The following is a 25,000-nucleotide window of genomic DNA, read 5'->3' on the forward strand; positions in this document are numbered from 1 at the left end:
CTTCCTCAGACTTAACGGTTGAATTGCTTTCTGAAGCCTGAATAATTCCCGCGGCATATTGTTTCACTCCTGAATTTCAGCTCTACGTCCATGAGAGGAATGTGAATGGACTTTGAACAGAAAACATAGAAAATTTATAACAATTCTGGCCACGTTTAACCTCCCTACTCCAGCTAGCTGCGATGACAGTCATTAGGTTGAATAAAGTTGTCTTCGCTACAATGACGTAATACAAAGTCTTAATATTGATTAGAGCCAGATGTTTCAACTTAGCAAATATCACAGTAAAAAGGTAGTCTTTAGATACTGTGATACCTCGAAGTTGATTTTTTTTCAATTGTGTCTTTGTGACAAAGAAAACCACTGATGTGTATGTAAGCTTAATCCTTTCGCTGTGAAAGAACTCTACTAAATAAAAATGTCTACGAACAACATAAATATACCCTGTATTGACGTTTGTCACCTGGCGCATACGAAAAGGTCTAATAGATAATAGTGACCTTCCCCCCCCTCGTTCACCCTTCTCCTCACCAACCTTCATCCTGCTCCTACATCAGCTTTAGTCTTTCATGGCAGAGTGGGAAAAACGTTGTATTATTTCGAATTTGGAAGAATTAAATTGCAAAGAGCGCGATGGGACATTTTCTCTTGCTGTCCCTTTGTCCCGTTGAGCGTAAAGAAGTAAAAAAATTACAATAAAATGATAATGAAATAAAGAAAATAAATAGAAAAGCCTTCGGGTGGCACAATTGGAAGCTACCCCAGGGTAAAACTGTTTTAGTTTCCCATGACCTCAAGCAAAGGTTGAACAAAATTAAAACTACTATAGGTGGTGTTTAGCTACAAATTAAAGTTCAAAGCTTTAAGAATCATTTAGATAAACACCTAAGCAAGATGCTGCAATGATCATAATTTATTTCATATTATTTGTTTTTGTTTTGTCATCATTTGCCTGTTTTATTTTCATTTATTATTAGTTATATGTTAATTTATTATTGCTTAAAAGTGGCAGTCTGCCGACAAGATTGACTAGATAAACACCATATGAGGACGGAGCCTTTATTTGTACGACGTTTCGCTTATTACAGCTTTTTCAAGTACAAGTTGAGATACAAATGCTTGAGATTAAATAAGGGGAAAGGAGGGAACGGGGAGAGAAAAAGGGGGGGGAAGGAAGAGGAGGAGGAGGAGGAGGAGGAGGGTGGGGGGATTGGACACTGGGAAAGGATGAGAATGCTGGCCCAAACGTCCGAAAGCGAAATGTCCACAAAGGGTGGTTTAAGTATTTAATATTTTGCTGGCCATGGGTATTAGGGGAATAATGTGAGGAGATATGTTAAACATGCCCCTGTTTTGTTCAATAGTGTTCGTTCCTTGAATGATTGCTGCTTCTAAACACTTCCTGCGGATTTTGTCTGGTTCCCGCATCAGCAGCTCTGCATTCTTCCAGTCCATAAGATGGTTTTCCTTGTTTCTATGTGTCACACATGCATTGGTGGGGACATCATGCCTGACGTCGTAACGGTGTTCACGTATTCGTGTATTCAGGTCGCGTGACGTTTCTCCGATGTAAACTTTATCACATCCTGAACACGGAATACGATAAACACCGGCTTTGGTGCTCGGTGTCTGGTTGTTGTGTGTTTCCGTCTTCGTGATGTCTTTTATTGTTCTGCTTGTCTGGCACACTATTTCCAAGTTGGTGGTTCTTAAAAGACGTGTCAGGTTGGTGGCAATGTCGCCGGTTGGCAACACGAGACGTCTAGTTGTGCTGTCCTGCTGCCTACGGCTTTCCCGAATCTTAGCGGCCTGCTGTTTGCAATTATCTAAAAGAAACTCTGGAAATTTTAGTGTTAAAAAGGTCTCTTTAATAAACCTGCACTCTTCTTCTAAGTATTTTGCACTACATATCCTAAATGCCCTAAGGAAAAAACCTATTACTACTCCTCTCTTGGTCCTTATATCATGGTGGGAGTAGAAATGAATTAAATCATTTTTGTTGGTGGGCTTTCTATACACTTTGAATTCAAATTGGTTACCGTACTTAAAGATGTGTGTGTCCAGGAAAGGAAGAGAATCGTGGATTTCTTCCTCTAGGGAAAACTGAATGGTGGGCTCCACTTCGTTTAAGGCCGTCTGCAAGCGCTGAAGATTGAAACGCCTGGGTGTGACGAGTAAGATATCGTCCACATATCGCAGCCAGGTCACATGCTCGGGAACGATGTTGGCAAAGGGTCCTGTTTCTAGAAATTCCATGAATAAATTAGCCAGGACTGCACTTAATGGAGAGCCCATGGCCATGCCAAATTTCTGGTGGAAGAAACTGTCCTGGAATTTGATCAAATCGACAAAATGGTTGGGGGGCAGGGGGAAGTCGATTTTCTCCTTCTCGATTCTATCACTAAGGAGCTGTATTACCTTATCCGAGGGGACACATGTGAAGAGACTTTTCACGTCCAGGCTGGCCAACTTCTTGTTTCTGGCGGAGATATCTCGGATTCTGTCTAGTAGGTCCCCTGAGTGTCTGAGATGAGCTCCACTGATGGTTCCCAGGAGGGGGGACAGATGTCTGGCCAACGTACCTGCTAATCTGTGGGGAGCACTCCCTATCCCTGATGTTATAGGTCTCATTGGAATATCATTTTTGTGTGTTTTGGGCAGACCATACATCGTAGCTGTGCGTGGGAGATTTGGCAATAAGTAAAGGAGCTTTTTACCTGCAACTGAACTTTTGAGAATTTTTCTTACCTTGTATGCGAAGTTCTTCGTCTCGTTGTCTACTTCTGCCTGGGAGACTTCACGATATGTATTAACATCACTGAGCAGATATTTCATCTTCCTCTCGTAGTCTGAACTGTCCATCACCACTACTCCACCTCCCTTGTCAGCGGTGGTGATTCTGATGGAAGAATCCTTGGCTAGCTCTGCTAGAGCTCGAACGTACCTTCTGGGTATTGTAGGGTTGGGACGTTCGTTGAGAGCTAAGGTCAGTAGTCCTTGTGTGTAACCTTGCATGAATTCACTGTCTTGGTATCTGTAGTTTTTCGTGATCAAATCGATGTTTTGATTCTTCCTGTGGGTACCGGTTGCAAACTTAAGCCCGAGGCTGAGTACTTCGGTTTCGGTGTCAGTTAATGCTCTGTTGGAAAGATTCATTATGATTTCGGGTCTTCCCATGGATTTCCAAACACTGTCGGCGCAAAGCCTATCCAGTTCACGTAGATGTCTATTCTTCTGTTGGTTATTGAAGGTAGCGATGTCCACTCTTATATCTTCGGCGATCGAATCGGACATCGTATGGCGGAGCTGCGAGCCTAACTTCTTGGCTTTCTCGAAAGCCTGGGAGACCTTGGTAGAAAGGCTAGTCCAGCATTCCGTGAGGTAGGACTTAAGGTGAGGAGGAAAGGGGTGATCAAATCCTTTCCCAGTGTCCAATCCCCCCACCCTCCTCCTCCTCCTCCTCCTCCTCCTCCTCTTCCTTCCCCCCCCTTTTTCTCTCCCCGTTCCCTCCTTTCCCCTTATTTAATCTCAAGCATTTGTATCTCAACTTGTACTTGAAAAAGCTGTAATAAGCGAAACGTCGTACAAATAAAGGCTCCGTCCTCATATGGTGTTTATCTAGTTAATTAATTATTATTTACTTGTTTGTTTATTATTTAACTATACCTACGCATTTATCTATGCATTTTATTTGTTATTTACATTATTATAGTTTTTATTCATCAATTTATTATTATTATGATTTTTTCGCATCCGACCTAATTATGGACCAAAAGGTCTCCTGTCGGCATGCTCCGCCTTTATCTGTGCACTATGGAGAATACCCCCATCCAAACCTGATCCATGTGGCGTCAAGTCATGTAAACATACATTTTGTTGTGAAGCACTTGATCAATTTCAGTCGTCTGGAAGCAAGTTATTTTTTTAGTAAAAAAAAAAATCACAACAGTACTAGCAATTCATGTTTGTGATATATGTTGGATCTAGTTATTGAGGTAATTACCAGCATTCTTTGGGGGTCGAACCCATTTTACTAAACTACGAGGATATTGCATTCATTTGCATCAAAGGTTATAAGGATAATTGTAATGCATTCTCTATGACAAACAAGCTCCCGCTGTAGGGCCTTGCTGTGGAGGCGCTATGTATCATTACACTACATTTTATCAGGGTAATAAGACAGGGACCAGGTGTATCCTCAACCGGTGTTGAGTGAATACATAACACAGAACTTAAGGCGGGAACACCAAACTCAATGCAACATCTTTTTCGTTTATTAAATAAGTTCACTTCTTCACAATTTCTTCTATATTTTACACAATGTCAATCACTTCTTCAAATATGGGTAAATATTTGATAACTTAAACACTATAATTTTGTTTGTGTCTATCTGTCAAGATATTAGTTCCAAGCTATCTGAATATCACTCTGTTTCTATACCACAGTGCACTATCTTAATGTCTCTGTACGTATCATCGGACCGACCGCTCCTGGTCTGGAGCATCGACTTTTTGTTCGTCGGAAGTCCTGACACAGCAAAATAGGAGGTGCTGGTAAATGTTTTAACAAGATTTTTTAATAGGAATGTTTGGTTTCCCGCAAATAAACTATCATGTTCTTAATTACTAGCTATGTGTTATTTACAGTACATAATATTTCCAGGGGGGAAGGGTTCATTATTATTTGGTTGTCGTGTGTTTTGTGAGTTAGAGGTTGACTGCACTTATGAGTATGTTCGTGTGTGTGTGTGTTGGTTGCTTCTGGTGGTGCTGGTCCCACGGGCACGAAGTGCTGAGTTGGCAACCGCCCAGTCAGCAAGATTGGGAGGATGCACTTGGTGGTGGACCAGTGAGTGAGTGAGGGAGTGAGTGGGGTGAGTGTGTGTGAGTGATATTACTCATCATGTATATGGTGGTGTATACATATCGCCCTCCCCCTGGGGTTAGGTGGCTCCCGGCACCTAATGTTACATGGTTAAGAAAATACCTATACATATATATGGTTATAAAGTTATAAGGTCAGAGACACAAAATCTTCGGTGGATATATGTGGAGATGGGGGGTGTGATGTTGAAGTGATTGTGGGGTCCCAACATTACATATATTCAACTTTTCTCTAAGAGTTTTTGTGACACTTTCTTATTATTTCTGACAAACTCTTATCTGTGATTTTGTATGTCAGCATCTGTCTTTTCTGAAACTCTTATCTATGAGTTTGTTTGGCACAATCTGTCTTCTCTGAGGAACTCTTATCTATGAGTATGTATGTCACTATAGTAAAGTAAGATATTGGTGAGATACAAAGTTCAACTTAATCTAGGTTTACAATAATTTGGGAAGGGGGGGTTGAAACTGTTTGATGGTCTTATTTCGTGCAAAAGAATTTGGTTAGTACCACTAATATAAAAAGGATGATTAAGATTGAGAGGGCAGTGGATGCATAAGGTAATATTTTATAATGTAGGTCTAAGGAGTCCATGTCAAGGGTAGTTGATTTATTTAGGAGGTGTACCATGTCTATCTTACTTGGGAGGATGGTATCGGGGATCTTAGGGAGGGGTGGGAGTGTTAGTTGGGTTATGGGACCTAGATCGTGGGTCATGTTTAGAGTGCCTTGTTGGTGGAGTTTGTTTGGGAGGAGCATTGAGTCCATCATGTAGATGTGGCAGGTGTCTGGTAGAGTGATAGAGCCGTTGATCCTATGATGGGAGGGTGGTTTGTGTAGGCATATCACTGACACTAATGTGGGGTGGGGAAGAAATATGAAGTGTTTATGTCCTACGTGGGTGTGGTGTATTTGAGTGTTGTCTGAGAAGCGAAAGTCACACGTCTCGGAAAATTTGACTTTGGGTGTTGTGAGTTCTGAGAGGCAAGGTTGGGATTTGGTTAATTGGAAATGGAAGGGGTAAGCTGGACAGACATGGAAGTTGGGTCGTGCTATCTTGCAAATTGCCATGGTTTCTGGTGAGGTTAGTGTGATCCACTGTCCATCAGTTGATTTTAGGATGGTGGAGGTTGGTAGGTTGAGGGTCATGGTGCGGTTTTGGTAAGGGTAGGGGAAGGGGTAAATTTCCCAAAGGGAGAATCTCTTGATCGGGTCCATCGGAATGTTTATTAGAAGGAATTCTTGAAAGATAGTTGATGTTAAGATGGGGTAATAATGATGTACTTCATTTCGGGAGAAGAAGGGGGTAAGTTTCAATGTATTGTGGGCTTGTCGTAGTGTTTGATCAAGTTGGGTTGGAGTGATCATTTGAAAGTTGACTATACCTGCGTGGGCGTTCCAAATATCTCTTTGGATAAGATTACTATGGTCCAATAGCTTGTCTAATTGTTTGTCTAGTTCATTTAGGTGGTGAAGGAAGAAGAGGGCTGTTTGGGAATTGGTAATCTTAGATAACTGGGAATTTGTGAATGCTGCGAGGTTGTTGAACTTATCAATTACCGAATTGATTGAGTCAGCGAGGAGGTCGATGTTCTTAGAGTTTAGATTTATGAGTTTACCTTGTTGGTGTAGTACTTTTGTTATATTTCCTATGTGTGTTTGGATTGTTTGTAAGTCTTGTTCAGTTGCAGTCCCGAATAGCGATTTAGAGATTATTCCGATAAAATCGAACAATCCGCGTTTGGTTCTACTGGTCTTTGGGTTCTCATTGTCTGGGTTGGGGAGGTGGTATATTGTGTATTTGATCGTATTGATCTTGTCATGTAAGGCGTTGACGTTGTGGTATAGTGTCATGGAGATTTCATGGTTTTGATGAGTGGTGTTGGGTATTTGGGTGGAGATTAATTTTTCTATGTCTATGAGGTCTTTATGTAATTTTGTGAGGGGTTTTAGCAGAGTATCTGGGGGAAATTCTCAGTTTTACCATTATGGAATCTTCTACGCATGCGGCGGTTCCATGGTTGTTGATGACTGCTCCTGGGATCAAAACGGGGGTGGAGAGGGAGAGGTGGACGAGGTGAAGTAGTAGTAGTATTGTAGTCATCCTGTGGATGAAGGTTATGTCTCAGTGAATGAGGATATGTCTATCTGACTCTCGCTAAGGTTATATTGGTCGGAAGGAAGTGGAGAAGTTTCACTAGATATGCGGAAGGGAGTTCTTATTGGAAATGGGCCATTTTAACCTCCACTGAGAGATGCATGACGTCCTGCATCTTCAGGGGCGAGAGCTAGAGTGCATGTTTAGTTGCGTCGACGCAAGGTCATGGGACAGGACTTGCGCTTGGGTGAGTTATGTGTGAGTGCGGTAGGTGGGTTGTAGGTGGGGGGTGGAGTTGGGTCGAGGTTGAGTTTAACTTTTCTCAATTTCTCTCCATGTATGGTTACGGTTGTGTGATCGGAAGGATCTGTTAGTAGGAAAACATTGTTAGGGAGTGAGCTTGTGACCGTGAAGGGGCCTAGGAACTTGGGTTTGAGTTTGTTAGTCCTGCTTGAGTCTTTGACCATGACTGTGTCTCCAAGTGTTATATCAAGTGGAGATGAACGTCTGTGTTGTTTTGTTTTTGTTCTTTCTTGGGCTACTTTGAGGTTTTCTCTGACTTGCTTATAAATGGTTTGCATTCCTCTTTTTAGGCATTGGGTGAGATTATCTAGATTGTATAAGGGGGGCGGTGGTTGGTTGAAGATTTGGTAGGGAAGGCGCATTCTTTGGCCAAAAATGATCTCATGGGGGGACATCTTTGTTGCGGAGTTGACTGTGCTGTTGATACTGGCTTGTACCTGTGGTAGCCAATCTTCCCAACTGTCCATGAGATCGTTGACCAAAGGTCTGAGGACTTCAAGCACTTTGCGATTGGTGCGCTCAGTGAGTCCATTCCCTTGTGGGTGGTAGGCAGTGGCGAAAGTTTGATCTACATTGTAAAGATGTGCTATTTCGCGCATTACTTCATTTTTGAACTCTGAGCCGTTGTCAGATAACATTCGTGTGGGAATGTTGTATCTGCAGAATATATTGTTAACTAAGGCTTTGGCTACAGTCTCTGCTGTTTTGTCTTGTAATGGGACTAGGATGGTGTATTTGGACAGATAATCGACTGCCGTGAGTACATAATTGGAACCTTGATGGCTCGTTGGCATTTTCAGTAAGTCAATGCCAAGTGTTTCCCATGGCTCAGCAGGGAGCGGGATGTCTTTGATATTGAGTATTTTGGGGTCAGGTCCTCTGAATTGGTTGCAAGTTACACATGAGTCTATGTGTGTGGTTATATCTTTTTTCATGTTGACCCAGTAGAAGGAGTGCCTAGCAGTGTTCAGTGTCTTATCTCTGCCTGAGTGGCCTCCCATTGCACTGTCGTGCAATATGTGTAGGACCTTGGGAACTCGGACTCTGGGAACGACAGTTACTTCCCTGTCATTAGTGGTTCTCCTTATGATTCCGTCGACCAGTTTGAGTTCGTCTATAGGGACAGGTGGTCGGGAGTGTAAGGGAGTTCTTGAAAGGAGATGCTGTTTTATTTGAGACCATGTCGGGTCATTGTCTGTTTCATCTCTAAGGTCTTGCATCGGAATGCATGTTGTTTGTGTTAGTGATGAGACGTGAGTTTGTCTGCTTAAAGCGTCAGCTACTATGTTAGCTTTTCCAGCTAGATATGTTATCTTTGGATCGAAATCCAATAGGGTGGTTTTCCACCTGGCAATTCTGCCATGTAAGTCTTTAGTGTTAAAGAGGTAAACTAGGGGTTGATGGTCTGTGAAGATTGTGATCTTATACCCTAGTATAAGATATTTAAAATGTTTCAAGCCCCATATCAATGCAAGTCCTTCTTTGTGGGTAGTTGAATAGTTACTTTCAGGTTTATTCAGTACTCTACTTGCGTTGGCTATGGGGTGCTCTTTCCCGTTTTCATCTTTCTGCTGTAAGACTGCGCCTATTCCTTTAGAGGAGGCGTCGGTGTAAAGAAGGAATTCTTTCTTCATGTCAGGAAAGGTAAGGACAGGGGCTGTGGTAAGAGCATGTTTAAGTGTGTCGAAGCTTTGCTGTTCTGCTTCAGACCAATTGAAAGGCTCGCCTTTTCTTGTGAATTTGATGAGGGGGGATGCAATTTCTGCAAATTTGTGTATGAAATGTCTGTAGTAAGATGCTAGTCCTACGAAACTTCTAGTTTCATCTACGTTTCTGGGGGTTGGGAAATTGTTTATGGTATCTATCTTATCTGTGGTGGTATGGATGCCTTGACTATCTACCTTATGGCCTAGGAAGGTGAGTTCCGTCTGTAGGAATTTACACTTTCCTAGTTGGATTTTCAATCCTGTGTTTTTGAGTCTTTTTAGGACAGTCTCTAGTGTGTGAAGGTGGTCAGTTTGTGTGGGACTATAGATGATGAGGTCGTCTAAGTAGACGAATAATGAGATTCCTATCATGTCGCTGAAAATGCGGGTCATCAACCTTTGTTGGGTTGAGGGGGCATTCTTAAGGCCAAAGGGCATACGCTCGAAATGGAAATGTCCCTTATCAGTGGAGAATGCAGTTACGGGTTTAGATTCATCGGTGAGCTCGACCTGCCAGAAGGCTGACTTAAGGTCAATTGTGGAAAAAACTGAATTTCCAATACCAATGGTTTGTAAGACATCTTGCATGGCGGGGAGGGGGTGTGGGTCAGATTGAGTTAGGTTGTTAACTTTCCTAAAGTCAACAACTGGGCGTAAAGTTCCGTCTTTCTTTGGGACTAGGAAGAGGGGACTGTTCCACGGACTTTGGGAGTGAGAAATTACGCCTTGGTGTAGCATCTCGTGCACACTGTTGTTTACTTGTGTTTTCCTACTGTGGGGTATGCGGTAAGCGGGGGTGTATGAGGGGGTGTTGGGGTGTTGGGGGGAATTTGGATGTGATGTTTGATTATATCACATTTGCCTAAGGGTTCGCCTTCTAAGGCGATAGCCGATCTATTACTTTGTAGGAGGGTCAGTAGCTTGTCACTCATCTCTCCGTTTGCTGATGTTGTGATTTGGTTTGGTTGGATAGGGGTGAGAGTTTGTGGTGGTCTTACAGTGTTGATGTGTTGTGGGAGTGGTTCCTGGATTGGGAAATTATGGAGATGGACTGAACAAATGTTTGTGTTCTTCCTGATTTTGCGGTGTTGATCGAAGAGATTTGTTAACATAGCTAGGGTGTGTTTATTTTCTGATACTATATCCCAGGAGGACTCCAAGGTTATGTTATTTATTCTTGACGTATCTGGGTCAATTATGACATCCTGATGTTCTATTGCTCCGGGTATGTATAGTGGAACTGTTATTGAATGTCTAGGGGGTATGATGACTGTGTTAGACATCAGTGCTTTTGAGGTGACATAAGGTGGTGGACGGAATGAGTAGCTCTTAGTTGGAGAGGGTTTATTTAAGCTAGATAGATATGAAAGAGGTTGTGTGTCTGGGTCGGGTGTTTCAGGAAGGGTTGACTCATTACTTTCATCTCGGAAGGAGATTTTGTTGGTATCTAAGTTGATGATGGACTTCCAGTCTCGTAGGGACTTTAAACCTATTATACCTTGTTGGTCGAGACTCCATTCATCAGCTAAGTGGAAGGATGTGAAACCTACCTGGGAATTGTTTACCTCTATGTTTAAATCAATCATATCGTGAAGTGATATGGTAGATCCTTCTATCAATAGACCTTCCGTATTTGAATACTGGATTTGGGGTGGGTCATTTAGTGCTTCGTAGAGAGCTCTGGGGATGAGGTTCAGGTTTGTTCCTGTGTCAACCATCATGTCAACAGTAATTTGATCTAATTTCACCTTTATGATGATATAGTTGTGTGGTGTGTCGGACGTTCCTATGGTGGTCTGGTGCGTGAGGCTGGTGCACGTTCCCCCAAACGGTGTTGAGTTGTATGTGTTGTGTGGGAGGAAGGTGTTTGTCGAGGTGTGGTGACTTGTTTGTTTGTTCTCTGATGTGGTTGTGGTTGTGATTTTTGTTGAGAACACTCTTTTTTGGAGTGAGTTGTGGTTTTGTGTAGGTTGCAGTATTTGCCTGGTTGTGTTGATTTTGACATGGTGGGTGGTCTAGGGGTGGGTGGGAGTTGTTTGGTTTGCTGTTGAGCTCTACATTGGGAATCAGTGTGGGAGGTACCATGAATTGAGCAAGGGGTAGCGCGGTGTTGTACCTGTGGGTGTTGATATTGTTGCGCTCTACACTGAGAATCAGTGTGGGAGGTAGTTCCATGAATTGAGCAAGGGGTGGCGCGGTGTTGTACCTGTGGTTGTTGGTATTGTTGCGCTCTACACTGAGAATCAGTGTGGGAAGTAGTTCCATGAACTGAGCAAGGGGTGGCGCGGTGTTGTGCTTGCATTTGTTGTTTCTGTATGCAGTCTCTGGTGTTGTGACTTGTTGAAAGATGGTAGGAACACCAGTTAGATGGTTGCGCTAGATTGGGGCTAGGGGGCTGTTGTGATTGAAGGCTATTTAGTCTAGCAAAATGGTGCTGGTCAGAGAGGGAGATGTTGCAAGCGTTGGTGATGTCTAAGATGTAAGTATAAGCTAATGGGTTACTAGTGTTTAAATCCCTTTTTGCGGCTTCTCTTTGGCACTTTGGAGGGAGTTGGGAAAGATAGAGACCTATCTCTAGTAATGAGCATAGGTTTTCCAAGGTCATAACCTTTTTACCTGTGCTGGTGTCTGTGTAATTCCATGGGCTATTGTTGTACAGATTTTCCCTAATTTCTTTAATTGTGTTTGCAACATTATCTTTAACGTTGCTTTGTTTTTGAACTCTAGTAATATTTAGAAATGTGAGGATAAAACTAATGTTGTTTGTTTGTTTGCTTTGAAAGACATTTAACAGATGTTGCTTATAATTGCTATATGTGGTTCCTGTGGCTATCAAACTATCTAGCATCCGAGCCGTGGACCTATGTTCGTCCGATGCTTCTATTTTCTGGCGGCATAGATTTATCTTATCTAAGTCAGAGTAGTTTGGGTTTTTTGAAAAGAAAAGATCACATGCTGTTAGGAAGTCTGTGATGGAGAGTCCGCTAGCTTGAGAGAAGGTTGGAATTTCGGTTTGAGGGGTGATGGTTTGGTAGTTATTAATTATTGTAGGTTGAAGTTGTGGGTTAGGATGTTGTGATGGGTTTGGGGCAAGGTTAGGTGGTGGTTGGGGGTGTGGTGTGGAGGTGGGTTGACCAGATGGGAAGTTGGGAGAAGGGAAGGCAAAGTTCTCGTATGCATGGTTTGTGGGGTTTAGGGATTGTTGCAGGGGAATCAGGGGGGTTGGGATGTGGGGGGTGGTTGTTGAGGGTTTAGTTGGTGAGGGTCGACATGAGAGGGAATTTGGTGTTACGGAGAGGTGTGGGGGTTGTTGTTGTTGAGGGTCTAGTTGAGGGGGAATTTGGGGTTGTGATGTGGAGTGATGGAGGGGGTTGGGCAAGTGTTGTAGTTGGAAGGGGTTAAAAGGGTCTTCCCGTGAGTGGTCATGGTGAAGGGGTATGTGGTCATAGTATTCCTCAGGAAGTATTTGAGAATCTGCCTTAGTCGTGTCATGGTCTTGGTCTTGAGAGGGTTTATCTTCTCTAGATGAGGAAAGAATTCCTTGAAGTAAATTTCTGACCTTGGCTCTCGTACCTGTAGCCATGTTAGTGTCTAACTAGAGATGCATGTATGACTTAACAGGTATAGAAAGTAGTTAGGTGAGATAGGAGGTCTAAGTTGAAATAGTTAAATTAGAAATATTTGGTATACATTATCTAAGGGGTAGTATGTTATGGTTAGATAAGAGGGAGGTATAGGGTTTCAATGGGTATACAATGGTAATATTGCAACAAAAAATGTAATTACATATAGTAAAAAAATATATAAGTTATTGTAAAAGGTAAAAAGATATACAATATAAATGGGCATATATGATATTGGCAAGAAAAAGGTAAAATTTGATATTGGCAAGAAAAAGTAATGTGATTATACAGGTTATTGTAAAAGTTGAAAATATATTATTCTAAATAATAAATTGGGAAGGTACAAGATAGAAGTATGCAAAAAAAAAATTAACTTAATTATGTAACTTAGTTTTGTAAAATGATATTTTTGTTTGAATTATTAAATCACTAGAGACTGAATTATTAATCAAAGAAGGGAAAATGAAGTTAAGCTATCGTTAATTATTGGTGATATGAAGGTGAAAGTGAATCTTACAAGATTGTCTATATAATGAACATTAGAATACCTTGAAAGGTATGATTGGGTTTAGGTATATTCACGTATGTGCAGGTCCGTCAGGTGTGGCTGTGGCGGCCCGTAGACTTGTTTGTCCTTACGTACTAAGATTTGGGAAGGTCTCCTTGTTTAGAAGTCGTTAGGTAATTTGGAGTCGGTGATGACGACGTACGTATAGTGCACTGGGTTGACTGGGTCTTGACTAAAGTCGTGTGGTGTAGGTGCAGTGGTCAGCACGTATCGTTCTCGGGTGAGGACGGAGGGAGTGAAGGGAAGTGACTGGACACGGCGCTGTGTAGAGAGAAGAGGCTCTTGAAGGGCAGTCAGAACATGTTATTGGTGATACGGGATATATTGTTGGGAGCTCACTGCCACCAGGTGGTTTGAAATCTAAAGTCTTAAATTTCACCACCGATTCGAAGTCTGTGATGGTTTGAGTTGGTATCGCCGTCTCGAAGGGAGCGGTTGGTGAAGGGAGATGTATAGGGTTGCGTGTGTGTGACGAGATCTTTGCGGTGAGGAGGCCTTGATATCCTTTCTTCTGGTAGGCGTGGCTTGAATGGCTGACGATTTTATTCGGTTTTCTTCTCTTGAGACGTGGGAGCGAACACCGCTGCCGCCATTTAATGTATCCTCAACTGGTGTTGAGTGAATACATAACACAGAACTTAAGGCGGGAACACCAAACTCAATGCAACATCTTTTTAGTTTATTAAATAAGTTCACTTCTTCACAATTTCTTCTATATTTTACACAATGTCAATCACTTCTTCAAATATGGGTAAATATTTGATAACTTAAACACTATAATTTTGTTTGTGTCTATCTGTCAAGATATTAGTTCCAAGCTATCTGAATATCACTCTGTTTCTATACCACAGTGCACTATCTTAATGTCTCTGTACGTATCATCGGACCGACCGCTCCTGGTCTGGAGCATCGACTTTTTGTTCGTCGGAAGTCCTGACACAGCAAAATAGGAGGTGCTGGTAAATGTTTTAACAAGATTTTTTAATAGGAATGTTTGGTTTCCCGCAAATAAACTATCATGTTCTTAATTACTAGCTATGTGTTATTTACAGTATATAATATTTCCAGGGGGGAAGGGTTCATTATTATTTGGTTGTCGTGTGTTTTGTGAGTTAGAGGTTGACTGCACTTATGAGTATGTTCGTGTGTGTGTGTGTTGGTTGCTTCTGGTGGTGCTGGTCCCACGGGCACGAAGTGCTGAGTTGGCAACCGCCCAGTCAGCAAGATTGGGAGGATGCACTTGGTGGTGGACCAGTGAGTGAGTGAGGGAGTGAGTGGGGTGAGTGAGTGTGTGAGTGATATTACTCATCATGTATATGGTGGCGTATACACAGGGATAGCCCTTCATCCACGAGGCACTAACAGAGGAGGGGCGATAAGTGGTTTTACATCTTTTGTACATAAGGTACGTACGACATTCAACAACGTAAATCTTACTAACATCAAGAATTTTGTTCAAACAAATGCCAAATTCAGGACAAAACGGTATCTCGAACAAACGATAATGCTATTCACTTCAATAAAATATTCTGTTCTGTGTGTGTGTGTGTGTGTGTGTGTGTGTGTGTGTGTGTGTGTGTGTGTGTGTGTGTGTGTGTGTGTGTGTGTGTGTGTGTGTGTGTGTGTGTGTGTGTGTGTGTGTGTGTGTGTGTTCACCTAGGGATGATAGTGGTAGCCTATTAGGTTGGACTAGTAATTGGTTGAAAGGTCGAAAACAGAGAGTTGTTTTAAATGGAAAAACTTCTGGATGGAAAAGTATTGCAAGTGGAGTTCCTCAGGGTTCCGTTCTTGGGCCACTTCTATTCATAGTATATATAAATGATATAGACCATGGACTCAAATCTACTGTTTCCAAATTTGCTGATGATACAATACTGTTCGTAGTGGCAAATTATCACTCAAACCAATTAGATATTCAAGAAGATTTAGATCAATTACAGCAATGGTCTGAAAAGTGGCTAATGAAATTTAACACAAGTAAATGCAAGGTAATGCACATAGGTAAAAATAACAGCAAGTACGATTACAAGTTATTTGGAAATTCGTTAACAAAAGTGGATAGTGAAAAAGATCTCGGCGTAATTATCAGTAACGACCTCAAATCATCCAAGCAGTGTATTTCAGCCTCTGAGAAAGCAAATAAGATTCTGGGATTGATTGCGCGATCTTTTGATTTCAAAAGTCCATCACTCATTAACAAGCTATATAAATCGTTAGTTCGTCCACATTTGGAATATGCTGTTTCCGTATGGTCACCGAATCTCATTAAAGACATTGACAGACTGGAAAAAGTACAACGGCGAGCCACAAAACTGATTCCAAATATCAAAAATAAATCATACGAAAATCGACTTAAGCACATGAATCTGTTTTCCCTAAAAAAGCGTAGACTCAGAGGTGACTTGATACAGGTCTTTAAGATTTTAAAGGGAATTGACAACATCAAAAGTGACCAAATTTTCACATTGAATGAGAATCAGACAAGAAACAATGGTCTCAAACTGTCCGGAAATAGATTCAATTTGGAAGTAGGTAGAAACAACTTTGCCAACCGTGTAGTTAATGAATGGAATAAACTTCCTGTACAGGTAGTGCAATGTAGTTCAGTTCGAAGCTTTAAGAATCATTTAGATAAATACCTAAGTAAGATGCTGTAATTATTATAATTTATGTTATATTATTTGTTTTTGTTTTGTCATAATTTGTCTGTCTGATTTTCATTTGTTATTAGTTATATGTCAATTTATTATCAATTACTATTTACCTGTTTGTTTGTTATTCAACTATACCAATGCATTTATTTATGTATTCTAATTGTTATTTACATTGTTATAGTTTTAATTTATTATTAATATGATTTTTTTTTTTTTTTTTTTTTTTTTTTTTTTTTTGCATCCGACCTAGATATGGATCAAAAGGTCTCCTGTCGGCATGCTTTGCCTTTGTAATCCTTTGTAAGAATGGGGTGACCAACTTCAGTTTTCATTAAAATTAATTCACACTTGGTTCCACCTATTCTTACTTCGCTCTTGTCTGGGAGTTGCACTTTATCTTCCGTGGCTGGTGGAAAGGGTACTCTTTTCTGTGGGTTGCACTTTGGAATCACCTAAGTGTAACGGGGCTCTTTCCTATGAGTCACCACTTGAAAGAAAAAAATCACTTTTGGAGTAATGGGATTCGTTTTTGAGAGTCGGGTAGTTAGAGTGCTGATAAGGTCAAAGGCATGTAGAATCCTAACATCTCTTTGTGAGTCAATTTCCCTAGGGTTATATATTGAGTATTATTAATAAAACATGGTTTTAGAAGCTTGATTCTAGGATATACAGTTGGAGGTTATGGTCTTATTCAGCGCGTTGGATCGCGCAGACATATACTAGTCTACAAATGAGGAGGAGCAGGACCAGAAGGGCGAGGATACTGAGAAATATAGCGATTGATGGGAGTGTGGGGGAGGAGAATTGCAGTGTGTCTATTATATCTGATTGGGCGGTGTTTAGCCAGACTACATAATATTGTTTGTTTAAGGAAAGGGATAGAGATTTGGGTATGTTAGGGGTATTAGTAGTGGTACGATAGGGTCGAGGGTGGAGCTGAGATTGTAATGAGTGTTCTTAGCTTATTCTCTATATTGGTTCCTTTTGTCATCACCACAATAGAGAAACAACATAGAGAATAAGCTAAGAAGACTCAACGCTGTGAATTAAGACATTCAATTCACAGTTGAGATAGAAAAATATTGTAAGTTACCGTTTCTAGACACACTGATACATAGAGGTTCTGAACAGGTAAGTTTCTCAGTATACAGGAAGCCCACCAATAGGGATGATTTTAGTCACTATTTTTCAGCACACAGCAGACGTATCAAAACAGGTGTTCTAATATGTTTCTTTCTCAGAGCTTTTCGTATCTCCAGTAAAGGACTCCTAGATAAAGAACTGACATACATCAAGAATACCTTTAAGAAGCTGAAATACCCCGGAGGTTTGATCACCAAAACAATGAGGAAAGCCGAGAAGATCTACGATGGCTCAAACGTCCAGGCCCCGGGAAAAGATAAGTCACACTTTATAACTGTCCCTAATTCTACTAACACCGGAGCTATTGATAATTATTTGTTAAAAGGTGGAGTAAATATAGCTAAAGTGTCTTCCAATAAGATAGGAAAAAATATTAAAAAAACATGCTAATATTCATAATAACCTCAGTGTCGTTTACCGCATTCCATGCAGCGGCTGTCCTTCATCATACTTCGGCGAATCAGGTCGAGGGATCGAGAAACGGTTGAATGAACACAAAAACGACCTCAGGGCACATAGAACATCCAACTCCCTGGTTCGTCATCTAGAAAAATGCGGAAACCTACCTGATTGGAGCCGCGTGGAAATTCTACACAAGGGACTTGAAAAGAAAATTAGAAAAACTGTGGAAGCCGCACATATCGCCACCAGGGAAAATAACAATGACAGAGACGGATTTAAATGCCTGCCAAAAACAGCAAGTGTCTTAATAATTAAATCATTAGCCGAAGACAAGACCTGATACATCCACTCATAGCTGGACGGGTTCCCCTTTGCTGCGAGTGTAAGACTTGTGATCCTTTGTAGTGCAACATGTCCTCCGAAGAAGACCAAGTTGGTCGAAACGTTAGGGCAATAAACTCTATTTCCAACACATCTTCGTTTGCCCTTCCCCACCCATTTCTCTCTCATATATATATATATATATATATATATATATATATATATATATATATATATATATATATATATGAGGACGAAATGTCACATTAGGATGTAATGTAATAGGACAAAATGTCGCAATGGGATATAATGACAGTGGAGGACAAAAGATCACGATGGGAAGTAATGATAGGGGAGAAAAAAAACATCACGATAGGGTGTAATGATAATGGAGGAGAAAATATCACGGTAGGATATAATGTCACTGAAGGACAAAATATAATTTTAGGAAGGGATACCAGACAGAATGTCAATGAAGGCCAAAATATCATGATAGGATGTAATGTCTCTGGAGGACGAAATGTCACATTAGGATGTAATGTCATAGGACAAAATATCGCAATGGGATATAATGACAGTGGAGGACAAAAGATCACGATGGGAAGTAATGATAGTGGAGAACAAAATATCACGATAGGATGTAATGATAATGGAGGAGAAAATATCACGGTAGGATATAATGTCAGTGATAGTGGAGAACATAATATCACGATAGGATGTAATGATAATAGAGGAGATAATATCACGGTAGGATATAATGTCAGTGAAGGACAAAATATAATTTTAGGAAGGGATACCGGACAGAATGTCAATGAGGGCCAAAATATCATGATAGGATGTAATGTCGCTAGAGGACGAAATGTCACATTAGGATGTAATGTCATAGGACTGATTGCGCGATCTTTTGATTTCAAAAGTCCATCACTCATTAACAAGCTATATAAATCGTTAGTTCGTCCACATTTGGAATATGCTGTTTCTGTATGGTCACCGAATCTCATTAAAGACATTGACAGACTGGAAAAAGTACAACGGCGAGCCACAAAACTGATTCCAAATATCAAAAATAAATCATACGAAAATCGACTAAAACACATGAATCTGTTTTCCCTAAAAAAGCGTAGACTCAGAGGTGACTTGATACAGGTCTTTAAGATTTTAAAGGGAATTGACAACATCAAAAGTGACAAAAATTTCACATTGAATGAGAATCAGACAAGAAACAATGGTCTCAAACTGTCCGGAAATAGATTCAATTGGAAGTAGGTAGAAACAACTTTGCCAACCGTGTAGTAAATGAATGGAATAAACTTCCTGCACAGGTAGTGCAATGTAGTTCAGTTCGAAGCTTTAAGAATCATTTAGATAAATACCTAAGTAAGATGCTGTAATGATTATAATTTATCTTATATTATTTGTTTTTGTTTTGTTATCATTTGTCTGTCTGATTTTCATTTATTATTAGTTATATGTCACTTTATTATTATTTACTATTTACCTGTTTGTTTATTATTCAACTATACCTATGCATTTATTTATGCATTTTATTTGTTATTTACATTATTATAGTTTTTATTTATTGTTTTATTATTAATATGATTTTTTTTCGCATCCGACCTAGATATGGATCAAAAGGTCTCCTGTCGGCATGCTCCGCCTTTGTAATATATATATATATATATATATATATATATATATTAGCACAGCGTAATGTAATAGCACATTGGTAAAATAAACTTGTTAACCCACTGTCGGAGAAAAGAAATCAGAAATACTATTTATCTGTATATTTCGACCACTGACTGTGGTCCTTTTCAGCAGACCACAGTCATTCTGCTGAAAAGGACCACAGTCAGTGGTCGAAATATACAGATAAATAGTATTTCTGATTTCTTTTCTCCGACAGTGGGTTAACAAGTTTCATATATATATATACATATATATATACATATATATATATATGTATGTATATACATATATATATACATATATATATACATATATACATATATATATGTATGTATATACATATATATATGTATATATATATGTATATATATATATATATATATATGTATCTGGGTGTATATATTGTACATGTACAAAGAGTGATGGTAGAAAAACGTTTGATAAGTTCATCTTCCTCTTTTAACAAAGTTTTATTTTTATTTTTTATTATTATTATTCATTTATTTATCTATTTATTTATTTTTAATTCACCGTTCACCTTATTAAGTGGGTTGGTTTTAAATTGGCCATATGTAATGCCATCGGACAAAAGATCATCCATCTTAGAAAGGTAGTCATCCCTGTTTTGTCCGATGACATTACATATGGCCAACTTAAGACCAACCCACTTAATAAGGTGAACAGTGAATTTAAAAAATGAATAAATAAATAAATAAATAAATAATTAAAACTTTGTTAAAAGGGGAAGATGAACTTATCAAACGTTTTTCTACCATCACTCCTTCTCTTCCCTATGTGTATTGATTAGTAAAAACACAAACCGAATAATCCTATAAGACCCATTATTAGCTCTGTTAAATCCATATCATATCATTTATCCAAATGGCTAGTGTCCCTACTCAATCCAATTGTTGGCACAAATTCCAAATCATCCATAAAAAATAATGTAGACTTAGTTAAAAAACTGAATAGTTTAAATATTGATTGTACTTTCAGGTTAATGAGTTTTGATCTTACTAGTTTATTTACAAAAATTTCAGTAGATGATTTAATTGTTTTTTCACTGATTATTTAGACAAAATATCACTTCCTTTGCCCTCTAATACTTTAATCGAACTCATCAAATTATGCAAAAAAAAAACAAAACTGTAAATTTGAATGTAATGGTAATTTTTATTCCCAGAAATTTGGAATGGCTATGGGGAATCCCCTCTCGCCTGTCTTAAGCAATATCTACATGGAATGTTTTGAAAAAGAACTATTGTGTGAAATTTTGCCATCTAATGCGATATGGTATAGATATGTAGATGATGTTCTTTGCCTGTGACCATGTACTGAAGACCTGGATACTTTTCTACAATATTCTAATAATTTGGTTCCCCCCATTAATTTTATTGTAGAATTAGGAAATAATGATAAATTGACCTTTTAGATTGCCTCATCCACAGAGAAGGTAATGGCTTTAAATTTAGTATTTATAGAAAACCGACAAATGTGTTTTCTTATATTCATTATTAATATGCACACCAAGATAAAGTAAAAAAAAAAAATCTGTATTTTCTTCCATGTTCTTACATGCCTTGCGGATATGCAGCCCGGAATTTATTGATGAAGAATTTGAGTCTATTGTTAACCTAGGTTTAGGATTAAAGTACCCTAGAACATTTTTAGATAACGCTCTCTATTTGGTGAAAAAACTTTTCATAGGAATCAACCCCCTCCCTCTTTTGACATTAAGAACCTTTTAGTATTACTTTACAGTAACAATCTTTCTCAAGTTCCTCATCTACTTAAAACATGGAATATTAAAGTAGCTTTTAACAATTCATGTACTTTGAATTTAATAATTAAGAATTCTCCCGCTGATTCTGATGGCTGCATGTTGGCCTCCTCGAGTCTCTCCGATGTTGATGGCTTAAAATTAAAGTGTATTGTGGTTGATGAAAATGCATATCTGTTCACTGTGACCCATTCAGTGTTGTACAAATGTATGTATATATGTATATATATATATATGTATATATATACATATATATATATATGTATATATATACATATATATATATATTTGAATAATTCGCTAGTGGACAGCGACATCAATCATACAATCCATGACAGTTCCATTCTCTCCTTCAATATGCTTTTGAAAACTAAAGCAAATGCTCTCAAAAGATTAAGTTAGACACCATCTACATGAATACGTAAACCAGACATACATATTTCTATATGAAATATGCATATACTCGTGTATATATATATATATACACATATATATATATGTATATATATATATATATATATACAATCCATGACCGTCGCGCAGAGGATTCGAACCACCGCCTATAGACCCAAGAGAGTCCACAGCACCCGCCTTTAACCACTCGACCACAGACGATCTAAAAGTGGTCGAGTGGTCGAGTGGTTAAAGGCGGGTGCTGTGGACTCTCTTGGGTCTATAGGCGGTGGTTCGAATCCTCTGCGCGACGGTCATGGATTGTATATATATATATATATATATATATATATATATATATATATGTGTGTATATATATATATACACGAGTATATGCATATTTCATATAGAAATATGTATGTCTGGTTTACGTATTCATGTAGATGGTGTCTAACTTAATCTTTTGAGAGCATTTGCTTTAGTTTTCAAAAGCATATTGAAGGAGAGAATGGAACTCGTTTCCTCATCCTTCTCACAAGGATGAAAGCAAACATAAGGATAAAATATACTTCTCTTCCTCATTCTCATATTACACCACTCCTTTCCTTTCTCATTTCCGGTTCTTCGTTTATTTCATCTCCTCCTTTGTACCCCAATGTCGATGTCCTTCTCCCCCTCCGCCATATTCCTCGTGTATCTCCAGCCCCTACATAATGGTGTGTGTGTTTTATGTGTCTGTGCGTGTGATACACAATGGTCTTATATCACGTGTTGGACTAATGATCGACAGCTATTTTTGCCTCCCGGAAGAGAACCCATAGAGCGGTCATACGAGCTATGACCGATCTATGGGTAATGTTATATCCTTACACACACATACGCCCAGAACACCCAGCCCACGAGAGGTGGAGTAACGACTCACAGCGCAGCGATTCTGAAATTATTTCAACCCCGGGCGGGATTCCAACCCGAACTGCCGTAGTGGCGGCCATGGACTCTATAACTGTGCCATGAGTCTGTAAGAGTGTGTGTGTGTGTATGTGTATATGTGTGTGTGTGTGTGTGTGTGTGTGTGTGTGTGTGTGTGTGTGTGTGTGTGTGTGTGTGTGTGTGTGTGTGTGTGTGTGTGTGTTTGTGTGTGTGTGTGTGTGTGTGTATGTGTATGTGTGAGTGTGAGTGTATGTGAATGATCATGGTCTTGGATCACATGTTGGACTCATGGTTGGCAGTTGTTCCTCTGCTGGATGAGAGCTTTGTGTTCATATATTACCAATCTAGGGCTAATGCTATGACCTTACACAAAAAACATATATATATATATATATACATACATATATATATATATATATACATACATATATATATATATATATATATACATATATGTATTTATATATATTTATATATATATATATATATATATATATATATATATATATATATATATATATATATATGCTAATAAGAACACGGGTACGTGTGTTCACTTATGCAAAGTAGACCACTTGAAAAAAAAAAAACTAACGAGGCAGAGCGCTTTCGTATATTACATCTTCAGTGCAACAAGTACATAGTAATAGAAATGCATAGATAATATATACATGAAAAAATGAACAAGGACAGTTTGAATAAGGGTAGCGGACAATTACCCCCTGGAGTGTAGTTTGATTCATACCACCAGTGATCAAAGTACCAACCTACACAAGGGCTTATATAAACTTGATGATTTTATTTGTCAAGAAATTAGTAAGATAATATCAGGTAAAATGTAACCCAGCGACTATGACCTAATGTCGCCCCACCATCATTAGTGGAAACATTGACCCTGGCCACTGTGACCTGATGTCGCCCCACCATCATTAGTGTATTGACATTGACCTTCCGCCCTCCAGGGGGTAATTTTCCGCTACCCTTATTCAAACTGTCTTGTTCCTTTTTTCATGTATATATTATCTATGCATTTCTATTACTATGTACTTGTTGCACTGAAGATGTAATATACGAAAGCGCTCTGGTTCGTTAGTTTCTTTTTTCCAAGTGGTCTACTTTGCTCAAGCCTTCATGGCCCATGTTGAAGAAGAAGTTATTAGCAACCTTCCTATTAAACCCTCTTTGTACCGCAGGTATATAGACGACATTTTTGTGTGTGTCAATGACATGCGTTTACTTGAAGAACTTAGATCGAACCTCCAGGAAGTTTCAGGTTTAAAATTTTCTGTTGAGTTAAACGATAACAACAAACTCCCGTTTCTTGATGTTATGGTGGACGCGTCTTCTGACAACTTCATCACTTCTGTTTACCGCAAGCCCACCAATGCTGGGAAATGCATGAACGGTGAGAGTGAATGCACGGCTGAGTACAAAAGAGGTGTTATCAAGGCCTACGTGCAACGGGCGATTAAGGTTTGCTCGTCCTGGCATTCACTACACGCAGAACTACAACACCTACGCCAGCTGTTAGTGAATAACGGTTATTCCAACACAGACTTTGACAACATTACCAATAAGATGTTAGACAGTAGTTTGTATAACCGTACCCCTCCCCACAATAATATCATCAAAGTCTTTTATAAGAATATCTTCAACAGCGCTTACCGTGAGGATGAGAAATGCATTAAAGACATTGTTTTTCGAAATTGTAAACCGGTGGATGAAAATGATGTCTTGCGCTTGGTGATATTTTATAAAAACCCACGCACTAGTTCCCTAGTCCTCAAAAATGATTTGTCGGGCACTTCTGGGATGCTGTCGAAAACTAACGTAGTCTATATGTTCAAATGCATTACTGGAGACTGTGAGCTCTTTCCTCGTAGCTATGTTGGTCATACGACATGCAGCCTTAGCAGACGTTTAACCCTCCACCTCCAACAGGGAGCCATTAAGAATCATTTTGAACAGTATCACAAGTCTGTGTTGGATAGAGCAACCATTGTTCATAACACTGAAGTGCTAGCCCAGTGTAATAATATTAAGGAACTAAAAATGTTAGAGGCTGTGTATATAAGAGAATTGTCTCCTGTGATCAATGTGCAGGCTAATTTGTTGTCTGCTATTTCTTTATTTAATACGTCCTCGCGACATGCTATACATAACCTCCCTGTGTATGCTAAGCACGCTACTTCACCTCACCTTACTCCGACTCCTACTCTCCCCCCCTCACCTCTCCCTCCCCCTTCCCCTCCCCCTCCTCAAGCTCTGATAAAGTCTTCCAGGGTCAGGTCATCGGAGGTTTAAAGATCGCGCTTGACCTAAGAGTGTAGCATTCTATTTTTTCCTGTGACCATGTAACGTATCTGTAGATTGTGTTGCCTTAACTGTTCTTGTAACTTGATAATGACTCTATGTAGTCGAAACGTCAAATATTAAAATGGAGAACTTTGGAAAGTTCGTTTCCGCTCATCCTCCCAATATTAAAACTTTAGTGAGGAAACTTGAA

The sequence above is a fragment of the Oratosquilla oratoria genome, chromosome 41, assembly GCF_046742065.1.
Source record: "Oratosquilla oratoria isolate Oo_2021 chromosome 41, ASM4674206v1, whole genome shotgun sequence".
NCBI classification, from domain to species: Eukaryota; Metazoa; Arthropoda; class Malacostraca; order Stomatopoda; family Squillidae; genus Oratosquilla; species Oratosquilla oratoria.